The following is a 14,094-nucleotide window of genomic DNA, read 5'->3' on the forward strand; positions in this document are numbered from 1 at the left end:
ACTATAATCTAATATTAGGCCATGCAAATAGTCAGTGCAGGTGAAGAAACAAGTATTCTCCTCAACTCTAGAAGGAAAGAGTTGAGGAGAAGACAAAGAGCTCTGATCTCAGGAACAACGGAATGGAATGGAAGCAAGAGCTCACTGAGCCCATTCTGCACATTGCACAGCAGCTGCTGAGATCCCAGAGGCAGAAAGAGGAGTCTGGCCCCATTACTACTCCCCACAGCACCACTCTCACAGACAGCCAAGTCAACATGCAGCTTACTCAAAGACTTCCCCTTCTGAGACAGATATAAACACTCAGCTGTGCATCTCTACAACAGGAGAAATCTCATATTGCAGCCTATCTTCTAGTCAATCTTGAGTTGAAAAATAAGTCATTACAAATTCTGCTTTACCTGCAGCCTTACTATGCAATAATCAATAGCATTACAACTGCATAGGATCCTAACTTTGTAAGTCAGGATGTCCTTTTTGGATCCTCCTGTCTCATACCATTTGTCCAGTGAGATCCAAAACAATTAGCCTCTGCATCCCCCGCCTAGGTACAAAATGAACCTGCTTAACTTCTCAAATAGAACAAAAAAAAAAAAAATTAAGGAAAAAAATGTTTAAGTTTTGGTCAGACAAGCAAGAGTAAGAATAAAACCATCTTTCACACTCATCCCACCACCTCTTTTCAACTAAGCCATACAAGGCACTTGCCAATAAGCACAGGCAGTCAGAAAGAAGCCAAAAGTGTCTTGTAAGAGTGATTTGGGAGGACAGCGGAAGGGCAGGATCCCACTTGTGTTCATCCTCCTCTGACATTCACAGAATTTTGCAGGATGAGCCTTAAAACACTCATACATCTCTGTAGCACAATGAAAAGATTCTTCTTGAGGAAAGGTACTATGAAAAAGCTTTTGCTAACCAGTATTTCAATTCTTAACAGTAACACTTGGGGGGCGAGGGGGAGTAGAGGGGCGTGGTATTTCAAAATTCTCCAGGGTGAAAAAGTCATTTCCTCATACAAAGTGATTTAGTTTACCAAAAAACTCACAAAAGCTGCTCACACAGCAGTAGCAGAAACCATACTGGAGGGAAAGAAAGAGATCTCATAAGACATTTAGTTACAGAAACTACTGAGCAACCTAAACACAGATACCACTACAGGCTCCCACTACATTTTATCTTCTGTACCTTCTCCGGAAGGAAGACTGGACAGAAATCTATACAGAACAAGCAATTACATGAACTAACAAGGTCTTGGTACCTTCAAATCTCTCTCAGATTTGATATATAAAAACATATACACTTCAGCTGAAGTTCCTCCCATGAAATTGTACTCATCACACAGCTTCTCTGGCAGCTTAGAACATCCTTGTGTGCGCTACAGCTCTCACCACTGCTGGGACTCAACCTCACCCACTCATTAGTCTCCCTTTACAAGACCTATTGGACACTTTAAGACCTCATAAGGGGCTAAACCCAAAGCTCATCAAATCCAAAATATTTAGGAAGCTGGGAAGAATAAAACTTTTAAGGAAAAAAGCAAACTGGAAGGAACACACAGAGCATGACCACCCCAGCTGGTTTCCCTAGCTTGGTTTGGTTTCCAAACCAAGAACTTTGAGAGCACCTTGCCTCAAACCTGTTACAGGAAATGCAGAACACAGCAACTGCAATCTCAGCAGTGATTGCCATGCAGCACAGATACCTGAGCTAGTGCTGAGCTGAAGAACACTATCCATGCATTTGCTAGAGCTAGAGAAAAGCTAAAATGGAAAACCTCCAAGTGACAATGCAAGGCATGTTAGCTGACTCTCACAGGTGCAGTGTCAACGAAGACACTCTCCGAAGTACAGCCAGGCAGTACTTAACATGTAACTTTTGAACACAATTTTTTTTTGAGATACCTTGAGAGCCTACAGCAGATATTAATCTAGATTTGAAGGAATGTATTAAAATTCATTTGAATGGCCTTAGATTTGACAATTTCTAAGCATTTGCATGCATTCTGTTTGATTTCTTTGGCAGTGTTATGCACCTTCTCATTCTCTACTGCTACAGGTCAGGATGCAGAAGAACTCACTAAAACAGGGATATCTAGCAGGCAATTAAAAGCCAAGGCAATCTATTTCAGTATTACTCTAATTTGCAGCACGGTAGGTACTATGCTTGTACCACTGATCTTCTGACCTTTGAGCTAAGACTGCTGGACTAATGGCAGAACCAGAAAGGCAACAGCCACATTAGCCCAACACGGTCCCTAGGCTTGAAGAGCAGGGCTCACAGGCAGTGCTACACTCCTGCCATTAAATGCTATACACATGCTACTATAAACTCAGCAGAGCGTTACATTGTGGGATGTAGGCACTGAGAGCTAAAGCTCTAATAATAAATAAAATAAGTCCAGGGCACAGGTCTGAGCATTAATCCATAACGGTCATGGTTTTGTTCAAGCTTATTCAGGGGCCATTGATGTACAAGAGATCCCAGGTGGCCAGGGACTGTTCCCAGCAAACAGCAGGAGTTTAAGCTGAGCAGAGCCACTCTTGGGAGCAAAAAGCAGGCTGCAGACAAGTCCAGATGTAGTCCCTGCCTTCCTTTGAGCTGGCTCAAGAGTCTCCAGCACAGCTTTACAGCTTGTTATAAATAAATTTGTCCAGAGTAGGATGAAATCTAAAGCCCAAGGCAGCTTCTGCTCTGAGCACTACTAGAGATTTCTCATGAGTGTGTTAAGACACTTTGCTCAAGGGCACCTGCATTTCCTCACTTCACAAAGTCAATGAGGTAAACTAATGAAGGAATACAAGGCGCTGACATTCCAGTAATGTCACATCAAAATACAATCTCATTAGTGCCTCTCATTATACATAGAGTGCACGCAATGCAGAGCAGCACCACTATCATGCAAGTATGCTGCACCACATTAGTTACCTAGATGATTCTGTATTTTGCCTAAGATCTCCAAGTAGGGCTTTGGCCTTTTCCAGTCCATGAAAATACAGACACAAGTACAAAATACTTATGTGTTGTCAATATTGTAATTATCCTGCTTGATTCATTTCCCCTTTATTTTAAATCAAGACTGGTAGAATAGGCTAAAACTAAGTGAGGAGGAAGAGATATAAAGAAATCAAACTTCATGCCGCAAGTAACTGCTTCTGCCACTAGTATAAACCATTTGCAAAACCTTCCCCACAAAAATCCCTTCTTTCCTAGATGAAAAAAAGGAGCAGATCAGATGATATTAACCTTACCAGAAACAAGAGCTTGTTCCTCACATGTAATCATGAGACTGGACAAGTCATTTGTGTTCACAAGACAAGCAAAGGCCCCGAGAAGAGTGTATGCTCAAAGCTCTATATTGCTATTAAACCAGTCCTTCCCCTCACAGCCAAGTCTGACTGTCCAGTGTCTCAGAAGAGGTAACTGAGACCAGATGATCCATTCCCAAGGGACAGCTACACGCTGTGTAAGCCCTTCTCAATTATCTTTCTTGTGGAGCAGAGTCAAGCAACTTTTCGGTACAACCATTCAGTGAGTTAATGACAATAGCTCAATTTCAGAAGTAGTTTCATTAACACTGCATATGTTCATCTTAATGACATTCAGCACTAATTAACATCATTATAAACTGAACAGCAGCAGCACTTCAATAGTATCCTGAGTCTTTGGTTCAAAATTTTGAGCACGGGGATAATAAAACACACTGACTTGCAACCCAGGGTGCCAGTATTTAAGCACCTAACCTGCTCGAAGCTGCAATGTATTTCAAGAGCTTTTGGCGTCTCAGCTAAGTACCAAGGTGATAACAAAGAGAGGTTACAGCAAACAAGATATCTACTGCTATTAACATTTTTAAACCAAGAGAACAGTCACTCAGCACTAACACTGGATTCAAAACAAAAAACACCACCACCTTCAGAAAGAATTTTTCTACCTGGCAAAACAGCTTTCAGCATCTAACACAAAGAGATTTTTGTACCTCCATCAGCACAGGAAAATACTGTAATGCAGAAACCAACCACTACTTAGGGGTATTTTGCATTATACTACATATACCATTACTTCATTTTCAAAAGTACTATTAAACACTAACAATAAATTACTTTACTTGCAAGCACATAACACCCACATACTGCTGCAGAGTTTTTGGTGAAACCTGTAAAATGCCACTGAAATAGACAGCACTGTTTCACAAGTCCTCTTCTTTCCCCACGTAAAAATGTGAACATGAAAAACCACATAAGCCGGTCCAATGTTTATACAATCCTCATGTAACTTCTCTGTTACAAGGAATAAAGTTCTAATTTCTAGCTACGTTTCAAAAAAGCATTAATTTAGTTCTGTTTTCTGACAACCCCTGGAAAAATAAGCTAAGCATTCTAGAGGAAAGCAGGATCCAAACCTAAGAAACTAGTCAGAATTTTGAGCATTAAGTTTTATTATTATTGAGTTGTGCTGATTCTTCTCCCACCTCCCTTCAAACATATCTTCAACTCTTCTCTCACTTTCAAAGCTAGAAAATGAGACAAATCTCTGGACCCTTTTTTTATAAATTGTAACACTCAAAAAATTGCTTTCATCAGTACTGTTCTCTACCAAAAACCACTACCCATGATAACTCTGGATGATTCTGGATTGCTTTTATCCTCTACAACATCCCTGGTGTTCAAAAGACCACCTTCCAATATGTTGCAAGCATGTAAGTGATCAAAACATTACTTGATTTTACATCTGTCCACTAGCTCTTTTACAATTACTTCAATTTTGACTCATGTTAATTCTAATTACTTCTTCCTATTACTCGTAACTGAAAGATTAAATGAGGATTTTATCCAAGAATTCCTACAACTGCTCCTTAATTTTAGTACTTGTATCAGTTTGTGAGGTCTGTCTATTTAGCCCTAAGTCACTTAAGGTCATTCTTCAAGAACATAAAGACAGCTGTCACCTAAAGTTAGACTGCACCATACTTGGGAATATTTGATGCCTACTACAAATTGCTTTGTGGGTTTTTTTAGCAAAGTGCAGGTTTACAAAAAATAAGGAACAGTTAAGCTCTTTTCCCTTACCCAGCACTTCAGACATTTTTTATCTCTAGGCACTCTGTGCTTCTACAAGAAGACAATGTTTACCTTGCCTAGAATTATTTTTCATGTAGCCAGCTCCACATAACTGCAATTAAATGAATTAAAATAACTGCTTCTCCCACCCCTATTTTCAGAACCAATGCATTCTATGTCTCAGTTAAAAAGCACATCCACAATATGTGCCCTCTTGCCCTTAGCAGGCAGAAAGTTGTTGGCAGTCTGAGGCAAGTCATTACACTTAACCTGCCCAAACAAAAAGATACATCAACAATGAAAAATGGAAAACCTCAATTCAGTTGCTCAGGTATGTAAAGTACCAATTTATATACTAAAAATATATTTAATGATGTCAACAATCAGTAGGATAATGACTAAATTCTGTTAAAACAATAATGATGAGCACCCTTCACAACATTTAATAACTGCTTATTATCACACCTTTGTTTCACAGGAGACGTGCTTTAAATTACCAACAAATTTGAAAGTCTTTACTGCATCAACACTACATACACAAGTGATTAAATCTAGAACACAGAGTACATTACTGCATGTTCACACCCAATCCCAAAACTGTTGTTTGGAGACAGAATAATGTGTCCCTGGTCTCAAATGTTATCTAGCATATTACTTAACCTTAAATTTCCAGGTGAAAATAAAAGTACAACAGTACAGGATTAATAAAAAAAGTCCTGATGATTTCATTCTAGCACACGATAAAAAACCCTGTGAAGTTCTGCAGATAGTCTGGCTTTATCTAGATAGGGAGGTAATTGTATAATAAGGCTAGAATTAACTTAAGGCTCTCAAATTATTCCACAGTGCATCACAATTCAAATAGTTGCAGGTGGTTCTCCAGATTACCACAAATACTCATGTCACTGTACAGGCAAGCACTAAAAACCAACAGTCCTGAATTTTTTTAAAACCTTTTTCAATTTGAAATGGATGGCATGTTTTAAGATGATACTAGCATCTTTCTTTTGTCTACATTAACAGAGACATCCTAGCAAAGATTCTCCTACCACCTCTGTATGGCAATACAATAAACAGTACTAGATTTGGGAATTCCCAGAGCTAGGTCGAGTATCAGTCAATGACTACACTGCGAGACAATGCAGAAGTCAGGGAAGGGAGGAAGGTTAAACAACACTAGAACTGACTTTCTGTCAATAGTTCCCTCGCCAAAGACTGTAAAAGGAAGGCAAAAGAAGGGAAAGAGTCAAGGGAAAAAAAAAAAACATCCAAGGAAAGGATAAACTATGTTAACAGTTTTTACAGAAGTATCTCCTTTTCTCCTCACTTCTAAATGTTTTCTTCAGCAAAAGTTGTGGGAAAGCATTGTGGTTCACTCTTTCTTCCAGCTGCTGTATGATCAATACAGAGCAGACTATTGAACAATTTTATTCTGATTCATACAACAAACTGTTAAATACATTTGGAAAGTAGATTATCAGTGCCAGTATCACGTTATTCATGAAAATGTATTCATTTTCAAGGCATGAAAATGCCATAACTTTCTTCTGCACAATTATGCAGTTCTTCAGCATGGACTGAAAGCATAAAATCCTATTTCAGCCCTTACAATCTGAAAAGAAAAATACTCCTAGAAATTTCAACTGTGTCCAGCAGAACGAGGGAAGGCCCTCCAGGATTTATTTGTTGAGGTCAGGTATAAGGTCCAGTATTGTGTTCTATTTGATACAGGCAAAAATATTCCAAAAATAGTATCAGACATTTCAGCTTTTATAAATTTAAAAAAACAAAATGAGATCTTTAAACAGCTCAGAGATAAGAACTGTAATGACTTTTATACAGCACTAACACGTTTAAGCCTGCAGTCCGAGTTTCATCACCCATTGTCCTTAACTTTTAAACATGCAGATGAAGTTCTGTTACACTTCAGAAAGGCAAAAAAGAAAAAACTAAAGTCTGATCTTTGCCAGTTTCTTCAGTGAGAGCAAATTTGTGCTGTGGCCTTGCCAAAAGGCAAATGTTCTGTTTATATGAGTCTCTTGAGGAAAAATAAATAAGTAGGCACACAACCCACTGCCCCCCTTGTGTGCCTGGAGGTAAAGGAAAGGGGTTTCCTGTCACAGGTTTGCAACGGGACAGCCACCAGCAGTGCTGCTGCTGTCCCTGCAAGAGACACTAAATGGGCTGGACACCAAAGGAAAAGTGTTTCACATTAGTTCAAAAAAACAAAATTATCCTTATAGCAAGCTTTTTATTTTTAAGTTGTTTAAGCTGTACCCACAATAGCACTTCCAACAGCAGCACCCTTTGAGGAGCACTCCAGCCATCTCCAGCTAGCAGCCAGCAGAGTTTAACCCAGGAGTCCAACCTCCACTGGAGCAGGGATGGCTGTCACATTGTTTCCAGGGGCTCATGGCTTTGTCCTGTCAAGCTTTAGAAGTCTCCAATAATGGACATTCACCAGTCACTCTGGGGTGGTCTGTTAAACGCTTTGTCATCCTCAGAATTATTTATTTTAATTTCTATAAGTTTTCTGGCACCATAAACTGGAATTCTCCTGGAAGAAACTAAGCTAAAAATCCCTGGCCAGAAGTTCACCAAATGTGACCCAACCCTTAATGGTCACAGAGGTCCACACCCACATCTGTGTAGGCAACATCCAGTTCAGGAGACCAGACTAAATTCTGTCTGAACTAAAATTGCTCAAATGCAAAAAGTTTTGATCTAGGAGACTTGATGCCCCCACCTTCAGCCAGAGACTCATGCCTACTGTGCCAAATAATTTGCTATAGTAAGATCAAGTGACAAAACCATCCATATAAAACAGCCATTTTGAAATCAAATGAAAGTGCTCTTTTAAACAAAAAGAAAGGAAAAAAACATTTAAAACCAGGAAATAACCTCTCCCATAAACACCAATCAACACAGATCTGCACCAAATACTTCCAGTGACAGTGTGAATTCATTTTGAGTGAGCAAGTAAGACCAGTACCTTATAAAAACAAAACTGCAGTCATTTGAAAAAGTTCCAAGAACAATGTAAAAATTTTCTTGGGGCTAAGCTGTGGTGCTTAGTTGCTGGCTGGGGTTAAACCACAACAGCAACCTTTGGTCAAATATACAAATGCATAAAAATTGTCTGTAAGTCTTCAGAGAGAGCTGTCTGTAGGACCAACAAGAAAATGCAAGATATGTACCAAATCTCCTGATGTGAACAACTGGCATACAGAAAGTTCTGCCACCACAGCAATCATTTTACAGATATTATCTGACACTCTTAAAAAAAGGTCTGTATTGATCCTATTTCACATCACATCAGCATACAATAAGCCTGTCATTATTTATTCAAAAGTCAAAAGACGATTGATTTAGCTTATGGTGCTGTAAAATGCATTATGACTTGAGAAACTCAGTGAACAGAGCCATGCTACAAAAGCAGCCCTTGGCATCCCCTGGAACCTCACCATCCACTGCACAGAGAAGGCAGCAGGGCAGGCTACACAGCAAAGGAAGATGGTGGCTATTTCCCCCACCCAGAAAAGTAAATATTAAAATCCATTTAATAATCCAGCCAACCACATAACTAAGTCTCATAGGCAGATCCAACAGGCAACTTTTCTCCAAGTTATGTTCAACTTCTGACCCATACCTCCCAGCAGCCTGGAAGAAGAACTTGTTCCCCAATGATTTTGGCTAGTTGAGATTTTTTTAATCCACTATAACATCACAAATTAGGAAAACCAGGATTTTTTAGGATTAACTGAAGAAGTTTCACTGAGTTAAATGTCCGTGTTAAAGCACAAGTTCAAAGTTAACATCTCACACCAGCAGTAATAAAGTAACAACCAGTCTCTCTCTGAGGTTTAATGTGAGTGTTTTGAGGTACAAATCCTGTGACCTCAAAAGGTAAATAAACAACACAAAATTTAAACACCTCCAAAAGGTATTTGAGCACTGAAGGTAAACCATACGGATTAATGAAGAACAATCCAACTTTAAACCAACCATGTTAGTAGCTCCTCTAAGCTTTGCAGACTTATAAAATAAAACTTGGTCTTCAAAAATCATGCCACTAATCTCTCCAAACCACCTGAAGAAAGCATTCTTCCCATTCTACAGAGCCTAAGACCAAGAGTAAAATATTAAAACATCAACAAAAAATTCAGTGTGCCTCTCAGGCCTAGGCAGGAACCACTAGTGCCACTAACACCTCCTTCTCTATGATACACTTTCAGAAAAGTTTTCTACACAGCCTTGCATTTTCCAGGAACTTGATTTCTTTTGAAAAGATAGATGTCTTGAGACATCCATCCACTATGCAGGGAACAAGAGCTATGACTACTGCACTGCAGCATCCAGCAGGAGCTGAAGGAGTGAGAAGACACAGCTTTGCAGGACTGCACTCCACTTACTGATTTAGACTCTTGAAAGAACCATGATGAACACTTAGTTAGCAATCATACTATTCAAAAGCTACCAAGATTATGAAGAGTGTTCTGTCCCTGCATTCAAAAGAAGTGCTCTTTAAAACATGCTTCCATAAAGAAAACTAAGACATGTAAATGCTTAGCCTCACTTAACATAAAAGACATGTGGCAGACTCTTAAATCAAATAACTCACTCAGTAAACTGTGCCACAGAATCCAATATTAAAGAGACTGACAATGACATAATTTAGCTTTACATATGCAAAAACCGGACATCTAAAACCATTTTATCTGCTGATTCATATTCAAAAACACAGTTATAGTCTCTGCAGCTCCTAACGGGTTTCCCAAAGTTCACAGTGCAAAACTACTATCAAAACTAACACCAAAATTGCTACAGACTGTGTTAGTCTTGTGCTGCCAGCTGCATAAGAATTTAAAATGAAATTGTCATTCAGCCTCACCAGTGACCATAATCTGTTGGTTTACAATTGAGCCTTAAGTTCATCCTTGCTGATAAGGCTGCACTCCCAAAAAAACACTGATGGCCTTTCATTAGAGAACATCTCAAGTCTCAAAGAGCCATCAAATCCCACTTTATAAACCTCCAGGCTGCGAGTCCTCATTCAAATCCTACACTGAACTCATGTGAATATAAAGCATAAGATCATTTAAAAGCTGCAATTTAGGAGAGATATACTTGAAATCAAGTCACTGAAGTCAAATCTCCCTGGAAACATAAAATACAGAACAACGTAACTTTTCTCACTCACAGAAAGATACTGAACACATGATTAATTTTGCATGCCAAATCAACAAAACCCTCATCTAGCAGTTCTTAAAATTATATATTTACACTGGTAAAAAAAATAACTGCACTTACTATTGCTGTACTCCTGTCGTAAGCTATTAACAAGTTAAAGAAATGGCTTTCAGAATAAATGAATAAAACAAAAATCTAAAACACAGATATAGAAGTAAACAGAGAAAATATATTTAAAAAGTAAGATATTTAAAAAGTCAATAAGTCATGATTAAGTTATTTAAATTAAAGAGCTGGGGAGAAATAAAAGGAATCTGCCTGAAGCCAAGAAAGCCAAGGAAACAACAGATCAAAACTGTTTGCCAAACAGCCAACACTTAAGGTCATGAGAGTAAATTTCAACCTCTGAACCCATCAGCATTAGGGAAACCAACTTGTGTGACTGAAATTTTGATGAAGGCAGAAGCTCTGCTGCTTTACCCCAGTAGGGCATCCCAGATTTCTAGCCAGTAGCAGTAAGAACTCAATTGCCTGCAGCAAACCCCTTGCTGAAGGGATTAAACTACTGATATAGAGAAAACTTTCCTTTCTCTTTTCTATAATAGACATGCTATTGGACAAAACAGAGGAATAGAAAAGAAATTCAACTGGGCCTCAACCCATTCTCTTACTAGCCTACCTCACATTTTCCCAATGTATTTCTAAAATGATCCTCATGACCTTCCTGAAGTTCAAAATACCCAGTTGGAATATTCTATGTTCTTAAGTTTTGTTCTCCTATCTTAGAAATAAAAAATACCTCCATAGTGGCAAAACTAAGAGTTCTGAAATCGACATTTTAAAGGATCTATTTCAGACGGATTTACAAAACTGAGAAGACAGTAAGAGCTACACAAGAACAAAATGCTCCCAAAGTGCCAGCAGAATGCTTATAAGCATGATGGGAAAAAAAAAAGCACTTCTTGAAAAACTGCAGCAGGGGGAAGAGGCCACATTTGAACATAGCTTTTAAAACAGCTACCCAAAAGTTAATCCCAAACCTTAAAATAACATTTCAGATAAACATGGGGGGAGGTGTGGGGGGGTGTGGAGAAAAAAGCTCTTCAAGCCTAGAACCAGTGATGCTCAACTGAAATTACAATAAAACCTTCTATTATAGAAAAAATAGATCATGAATTGCACATCCTCACACTAAGTCTTCACTCCTGGCTGCAGCTCCACCCTTTCACAGGTCTGTGTCAGTGCCTGCCTCTACACCTGCTAGCCTTTTTCATCAAGCAAACTTTTGCAGCCCTACAATAGTCAGAGCTGACATCCCATTTTGCTTCTGACTTCATCATCTAAGAGGTTTTATGAACCACAACTGAGAGCTAAGTACGCCTATCCCAAATAGCAATGATGAAACTAAGCATTTTATTAGCATCAGTAAAACCTTCTTAATGCAATGTTGAGCAACTAAGTGCACATCCTTTAATCAACTGGCCATAAATAAACACCTTAAATGGCAAAAAAAAATCTTCTGTCCCTAGCTTCCTATCACCAAAATGAGACAGCATACACACAAAACATTCAGTCAAGAAAATCCTCTTTTTAGCTTTACTTAAATAGAACCTATGGGATTGGTTTTTTGAAATCTGTTTCTACATTAATAACTGGTATGGCATCTGATGGCCTAAGGCATAAAAGCCTTGACATTGAAACACAACTTAAGAGATCTCTGCGATTACAATTGCCACAAACTTCTACCTTAATATTTTCACACGTCTCTCCCACCACTTCAGCTGAAGGGGAATGGAGTCTAGCCCAGCAATGCATTCCAAATAATAAGAACCAAACTCTCCACCTGAGAGAGCACCAATACTTGCCACCCAGTTAGTACTTGCAGCAAAACCTCTTTTCCCTTTTACAAAACTGGTTTGTGCCTTAAAGGAAACAAGTGTTTAATTCCCATAGTTAGAAAAATAAACAAAAACGATCAATCAAAATCCCATCATGAAAGGGCTGCTTTCTAAAGAAAACACCAATCTTGTTTCATCCATACAGATCTGAAACTTAATGAAATCTGACACCTTTACTCTCAAGACAAATTTGCATTGTATTATCAACTAGGGCTCCGTGCTCACAGATGCACTTTATTCAGCATGCAGTAACGGGTTCATTAAAGCAGCATCACTTAAATTTTTTAAAGCGATTTTGCAGGTAAAATATTTGAAACAGGATTTGCTAAGCAATATTATCAAAAAAAAAAGCCTCTGTTTTATTTTGTGGGTTAAAACGTGCCTCCTCAAACTAAAACATACAGATGTTGTGGCCAAGGTTATACAAGGAGATCTTCATTAAGTTGAGCTATTTCCATTTTGTGTCGCTGCTTTACCAGACATGAATGAGTGCATTCCTCATTACATGAGCTGAAGCTGCATCACAGATATCCAGTACAAACAATACAGTTATTTTTAAATATACCATGAGAACGTTAACATCAGGACTTAATGCAATATAAAAGAGGGAAAGACCAAACAAACTCGGCTTAGGAAGGTAATCATTCGCCTTCGCATCTACCTTTCCTTGCTTCTCCACCTCCTCCTTCCCCTTGAGATTCAGTTTAAAGAATTCCCTGTTTCCCCACTTTTCCAGGCTCCCAGTGAAGAAATCAACCATCCGCAAACATTTTGTCCCTCCACCCCGCCTCCTCGTGAGCAGAGCATTCAGAACATCCCCACCGGCACTGCCCCCAAATCACCTAATTGTTATCATTACTGCGGTCTCAGCACCGGCTCGGAACAAAACCGGTCCCACTACACCCTCGCTGGCTATAAAAAGTAAAGAAGGAAATAAATAAATAAATAAAAGGTTTAAGTGCAACTTACGGGGGCGAACAAGAGACAAGTTATCTAGCGAGCCGTGGGGGCGAGCGGCGTGTGCCGCTCCGGGCCGCGGGGGAGCGCGTCCCCCGCCGCAGGGCGCCCTCGGCGCGGCCGCCTCCGCACGGACGGGCAGCGCGGGAGCCGCCGCCTCGGAGCGCAGCGGGCCGGGCCGCCGTCGCTCACCGCCGCCTCCGGCCGCGCTGCTCCAGCTCGGGGCTGCCTTTCCTTCGGAGAAAAAAGACAAAAATCCGGAACCTAGCACCCGGCACGGCTCGCTGCAGGGGGACCCCCCGCCGACCCGCCCCGAGCTGCCGACACGGCGGGCTCCCACCGCCCCGGGAGCGCTCGGGGCAGGCGCCCCCCGCCCGGCTCTGGGCGCTGCGGCGGGAGGCAGCTCAGAAGGCCACTTCCACCCGGCCCCCGCTGCCCTCGCCCCCGTTAACCCCTGTGGGGCAGGGGGCCGCGCAGCCCCGGGGCTGGGGGCCGCTACCCTTCCCCCGCACGCGCACCCACCCACCCGCACAGCCCTTCGGCCAGCGGCACGGCGGCTCCCCACGGCAGGCTCCGCGGCAGGAAGGAGGGGGTGCGGCATGCAGCCCGCCTCGGCTCGACGCTCCCGCTCGCAACTCACCCAACAAAGTTGCTGCGGCGGCTGCCGGCGGCTCGGCTCCGCTCCGCTCGCTGGGCTGGGCTGAGCGAGGCGCTCCCCGCCCGCGCAGCCCGGGATGAGCTCACCCCGCGCCCGCCCCGCCGCGCTCCGCCCGCCGCCGCTCTCGCGAGAGGGGCCGCCCGCAGCCCGCCCGCGCTCCGGCGGCGTTCCCATGGCAACAGCCAAGCGCCGGGCCCAGCGGGCGGCTCAGGCCCGCGCCGAGCTCCCTGCGTTTTGATTGACTTCTTACCATTTTGATATTTACATCACTTTCCGGCCTCCTGGAGACCTGTAGGGAGAAGGTCACTGTAGTTGCTAACACGAAGTCAAAACC

General features: G+C 41.4%; 1 protein-coding gene across 4 annotated transcripts in view; it reads right to left on the bottom strand.

Annotated features, from left to right (window-relative positions):
• The window catches only part of SIPA1L1 (signal induced proliferation associated 1 like 1), a 199,067-nt gene extending 185,245 nt beyond the window's left edge, over positions 1–13,822 (bottom strand). For all 4 annotated transcript variants that reach the window (XM_018907576.3, XM_009102016.4, XM_018907573.3 and 1 more), the window contains exons 1-2: positions 13,743–13,822; positions 13,115–13,336 (exon numbers count right to left, since the gene is read on the bottom strand). The gene's annotated coding sequence lies outside the window, so the exon portion shown is untranslated. The remainder of the gene's footprint in view (positions 1–13,114; positions 13,337–13,742) is intronic.
• Between the last annotated feature and the right edge of the window lie 272 nt (positions 13,823–14,094).

This window comes from Serinus canaria, chromosome 5 (genome assembly GCF_022539315.1).
Source record: "Serinus canaria isolate serCan28SL12 chromosome 5, serCan2020, whole genome shotgun sequence".
NCBI classification, from domain to species: Eukaryota; Metazoa; Chordata; class Aves; order Passeriformes; family Fringillidae; genus Serinus; species Serinus canaria.